Genomic DNA, 6000 nt, shown 5'->3' on the forward strand with positions numbered 1-6000 from the left:
CCCACCCAGTTCAGTCCCTGTTCATAGTCATTGCCAAGAAAAGCTTGTTGAGCAAATGAGTGAAGGAATGCATGAATGAATGCATGCATGCATGCATGCCTACTCTGCCTATGCTCTGGCCACCATGATCTGGTTGCTCTGGGGCCAGCTGAGTGGTAAGGATCTCTCATCTTTCCTTACCTTGAATCTACTGGGGCTCTTCAGAAACTCTTCCCAGCATGAGTCCCTCACTCCAACCTCTGATGACTGAAAGGCGATTGTCCTAAGCAGTTGCATATCGAGTTGTAGCATGTATCAGAATCACTTGGAGTGTTTTTTAAAATACAGATTGCTGGGCCCACCCCCAGAATTTCTGCTTCGGTAGGTCTGGTTAGAAATGTGCATGTCTAATAATTTAGTGGTTTCTAGGTTGAAATTTGCATTTCTAACAACAACTTCTAAGTGACACTGAGGCTGCTGCCCCTGGGACCACACCTTAGGAAACATTATTCTAAACCATGGATTTGACTGCATCACCCACTGCTTGAAAAAATCTCGGAGAGTTCCCTTTAAAAGTCCACAAACTAAAGCTACTGAATAAGGTCCACACTCCTCAGTCTTGGGCCCCTCCAGCTTAGCCCCAGTCCAACATTCTGGCCTTGTTTCCTGCCACACCCCTCATTCTCTAGCCTCAGGAGCTACTCTCTATTTTGTGAACATTCCATGGCGCTGCCTTTGCACGGTTCCCTCTGCCTGGAATGCCTTTCTCAGTTATGCTAACAAACTCCTGCTCATCCTTGAAGACCTGATTCAATTGTCAGCCTCTGTGTCACTTTCTGTGAGCTCCTGTGGATATACGGTGTGGCCTCAGCACACTGTACATGGCCCTACTATCGCCCTTGCACATTGTCTTTTAGGTGCCTGTTATGTTACTTGACTGTCTGCCCCTCCAGCCATGACCACGTGTTATTCCTATTTGACGCTCAAAGCCCAGCACGCTTGCCAAAAGGAGCAGTTTAGTGCCTATGTGATAAATAAGTGAGTTCCAGGCTACAATTGCCCTAGCTGATATCTAGCCTGCTCCACAGATGTTTACTGTATTAATCAGCTATTGGTGTAATAATGCTGCATAACAGACACATACACATACACACAGTCTCCAACAACAACTGTTTTTCTCACTCAGCTAGGGCAGCTCTGCTTCAGGCAGAGATTTGGCTGAGCTGGGCCACAGTTTGCAAGTTGGGTTCAGGCTTGCTGTACACATTTTCTCATTCTGGGACCCAGAGCTCTGCAAGACATGTTCTTCTCATGGTGGATCACATAAGCACAAGAGGTCTAGCCAAAACATGCAAGCATGTTTACAGACTCTGCTCACATCACATCTGCTAATATTCTGTTGGCCAAAACAAGTCATAGGGCCAAAACCAACATTAACAGAGTGCCATGGTGCCACTCTGTCTGCCATGGTACCAAAAAAACCACATGGCAAAGTGTATGGAGGTATAATTCTATAAGAAGCCAGTTGGGAATTGGGAAGGAAGTATTGGAAGAATAACAATCCAACCTATCAAATATATTTTCCCATCTTAGGGGCCTCAATCATCTTTGTTTTTTCTGTTCAGATGACACAATAGAAACCCAGACACCCAGTGAATCTCCATTGCCAACCCTGGACATTAGCTGGGCTATCTCTGGACTTCAATTGCTGCATCCATAAAATGGACAGAGCCAAGCAAAGGCCCAGAAAACCTTGGTGGTATTCAGCCTTTTGATAAGAAATAGAAAAGTTGCCCCTCAGATATTTCCATATTTCTATTCCCTCTCTTAAGAAAAGCATTGCCACTGGTTACACTAGTTTTTCTTTTTCTTCTTTTTTTTTGATTTGTGTCTATACTACATCATATTTAAGATGTAGCTAGTTACTTCAAAATCTCACTTGAACTTCGGCCGTGCTTGCAGTTGTTCAAGTACTGATACTTAGAAAGTCATCTAAAATAATAGACTAGCCTCAAAAATGTGCCATGTTGTGGTTTAAGGACTATGCTCTGGGTGGTCTGGTGGTTTACAAACTGTTGTGTAGGCAAGCCCAGCTGGAAGGGTCCTTTAAGATGGCAGAGAACTAAGAGATCAAAGGCTTCAGACAAACGAGTGTTCTTCCCAGAGCCAGGTGGGAAGAAACTCTCCTGTTACTGTACTATATATAGTGCTTGTGCTCTGAAAATAAGAATATTTTTTTATAGAGCTCTGGAGATTTGAGACAGAGGTCATTGTGACCTGCTCTCTGCTGGTAGGTCAGGACAGACCTACTGACTTCCCAGGGTGGTAACTGGAGCCAGTCAACTTATTCTTGCCTCACTGCTTCAGCCTTGAACTTCTGTCAACCATAGGCCTGGTCCGGAAACCCCAGAAGGGCTAGACTGAGCCACTGCATTTTTTTTAGTTACCATATGCAAAGTCATTATAGTCATTAGTGGAAACTGCCATTGTTAGAGAAATACCGCACTGGCCTGCTTGTGTTGAAAGCACAATTTCCATTCTTCTTTTGCAAAATGTTATGGGTTTAAAATTTCTCATTTTTGATCTAATTCATCTTTTCATAATGGTACTTTCCTTGAGCTGAGGCCTCATTCACTATGATTTTACCTAATACTTAATCCAAAGGCTGACAAGCAGCCCTGCCTAAACCAGCAGAAGGAAACCAGTGGAAGGAGGCCATAAGGCAGTTCCCATGGAGATGGGAGAAAAGGCAGCAAGCCCCTACCCCACCCTCTACACACCCACACTCGTGTTCCATTGCTAAGAATTACATCACGCTATAGGTCTTCTCCAGGACAGGGCAATGACCTCTAAAAGTTTGCTGTGTCCCCTCTGTGAGCTTTTTGGAAACGTGTAGCAGCACGTAGCACACCTCTAGTTCGTGACCCCCTCCTCTCCTCACTACTCAGCCTCCCACCTACTTTTTTTTTTTTTTTTTTAATTTATTTATTTATTTATTTTTGGCTGTGTTGGGTCTTCGTTTCTGTGCGAGGGCTTTCTCTAGTTGCGGCGAGCGGGGGCCACTCTTCATCACGGTGCGCGGGCCTCTCACTATCGCGGCCTCTCCTGTTGCAGAGGACAGGCTCCAGACGCGCAGGCTCAGTAGTTGTGGCTCACGGGCCTAGCTGCTCCGCGGCATGTGGGATCTTCCCAGACCAGGGCTCGAACCCGTGTCCCCTGCATTGGCAGGCAGATTCTCAACCACTGCGCCACCAGGGAAGCCCCCTCCCACCTACTTTTAGCAACTAGCCAAGAAATCATCCGATATCCACACGGAGGCTGAAGAGCAGGAGGCAGATTCTGTGTCAAAGCGGGCAGCACGCGTAGCATAGTCCAAAGATCCAGGAGTTAGGAGACGGGGGCTCTGGCCCCATCTGACTAGATGGTGACCCTGGACAGGTCCATTCATCTTGCTGCCCCTCAGTTCCCTTTCTGATCTCCTTCTCCATGTAAGTTTACCTCGTTCTTCTCTACTTCAACCCACTGTTGGACTCTTTCATAACATAACTTATAATTATTCTATCTTTTTACTTGCCCTTAGTCTGAAGAAATATTCATTTAATGAATGAATGATATCAAATGATCTAATTTTAATATTCTCTGACTTTTCAGCTAGTCAAAGCAAAAACAAAAACAAATAACTGTATAAAGAAGCATTAGCTCCCTTCTGGAGTTCCCAGGGAAGACATGGGGAGATGGATGATTAAGTGAAAAATCCCCTGTTCATCAGCCGCTCCTTCTTGTAACATCGCGTTTAGCATCACAGAGGACAATTTATCATTTTATATATTTGTGTTTTTAAAGCACCCTGAATAATTGTTGTGAGCACAGAAACTGGGAAGTCTTTCTTCTCTTTCTGGCACTTTCTTATCTTTCTAGCATCACTCGCCTGATCTGATAAATCATTTTAATTAACATTTAGGTACGCAGTCTAGCTTACTAAGCAAGTCTAGTCTCCACTTTCATCACACATTTTTAATGAGTTTTTGCATTGTTTCTGCCCAGTCTATCAACCCCAGAGAACTTAAAATCAAATTGAAACCTAAAAGTGTAAAAATAATTTAAATTGCCCTACAGACTGGAGTTGTTCGTGTTAGCAGAAACCATCCGGGCAAAGCCACTGTAACTGACTGTCGTTAGCCACTGTTTTTCAATATAACATTTAATTAAGATGGTGCTGATGGTTGGCCAGTGGCCCTGGTCTCCATCCTCACCCCACTCCATAGCCCTTCAACTTGCATCAAATTGGGCCAGCCCAAAGCTAATGGGCAAATTACAGAAAACTGCAGCTTAAATCCCTGCCCCCCAGCACACACACTTATCTCTCATATGGTGACGTTGACTGGAGTTTTTAATCTGCTTTCTACTTATTTGCTTTCCAATAGCTAAAATGATATATCTCATCCTTGCTCTTTATGGTTGCTTCTGACACAGTATGGAGATCCCAGTCTCTCTGAGACATCTCCTCTGGAAAGATATAGATTTGATCCTCTGTGCTGGCCTCCAGAGAACTTCTGGCCAGAGCAAATACGTCCATGTAATATCAGATATTCATGGCAAAAATTAAGCTGACTCCTGATGTTTTTGTTTAGATCTTTGCCCTATGTGGTCAACCTGCCATCTTTCCAGGCTTATTTCCCATTTTCCTTCACGCTAATCAGAACCAACTTTGCCTTGTTCCTCCTACAAGCTTTGTGTTTTCCGGAATCCTTGCCTCCTGAATACTCATCCCTTAAGGCTCAACTCACCTGCAGCCTCCCTCATGAAACTGTCCTAGATCACCACAACCGGAAGTAATCTAAACCCCCATGGGACTCATTTCTCTTAAAGGACTTTTCTCTTTCTGCCTTATGGTTATTTATGAAATTTCTTGTCTTCTGTATCAACAGTAAATTATTTGTATGCAGGGACAATCTCTTCATCGTCTTTGTATCTCACAGAGTAGTCACTATCATTGCCTCACTTGTGACATGAGACACCTGTTATACATTTGGAGCTTGATACATGTTACTAAAGATAGATAACATTCTGTCATTCCTTTTGGACTCTAATGTCAGTAGGGAGCTGGAAAGCTAGTTAATGAACTAGAGCATGACATAGGGAGAGTTTTCTGACTCAGTGTACGTCAGGGTGCCTAGGACTTAATCCATATACATCACAGGCCTATGTCAGGAGTTTTAATTTCACACTGAGCTAAGTGATAAACTATGGCTACATCTGCAACTACTTGGAGATGCGAGGACATACAGGTATTGATAGAGAAGTCTACTCCAACAGGTAAGGGCATAACTCCCTTTTTGTCCCTTTTGGATGACCCTATTCTTGTACTACCCATAGGTTCAGGACACAGCGACGGACATCCAGGGGGAAGCATATAAATGGGATGGGTCCAGGGGCCTGGTTAAGTCTAGAAGAGCATGACCCAAGTTAATTCATGAATGCACAGCCAGATCTGAGAACTGAAAACAAAGTCAAGAGAGTATTCTGAATTGGGATTAGGAAAGATGGGAACTTGCAGAGAACTAGGGGTCTGAGATGATGTCACACTGCTAGTAGGAGGCACGGCTGGAATTTGAACAGAGTCAGCCCATGCTCTTCTCTACTGGGCTACACATCCTAGCCGGGACCCCACCCAGACCCCACTCTCCCGGGCTTCATACTATCTCCTCTTTGTTGGCAGGAATTGTCCTGGGCCACGATACCTGTGCCTCAGTTTTGTCAGCTGTAAGTTGGAGGATAATAGTGCCTACCTTACTCAAAGTATTAAATCCAGGAAACCCTGCTACAGCACAGAGGAAATGCTTGATAAATGTTCACCTGCTTATTATCATTGTTCTCTTTCTGGTTCTGGAGGTTGGGAAGACCCTTCCTCATCAGGCAATGAAACGTGCGGCCATGATGCAGAGGCAGAGAGCACTGCTGGGCTGCCACCAACGTTGTTTCCGAGGTGATTTCCTTGCCTTCAAGCCCCTCAGAGATGCA

Source organism: Eschrichtius robustus, chromosome 7 (assembly GCF_028021215.1).
Source record: "Eschrichtius robustus isolate mEscRob2 chromosome 7, mEscRob2.pri, whole genome shotgun sequence".
Classification (NCBI taxonomy): domain Eukaryota; kingdom Metazoa; phylum Chordata; class Mammalia; order Artiodactyla; family Eschrichtiidae; genus Eschrichtius; species Eschrichtius robustus.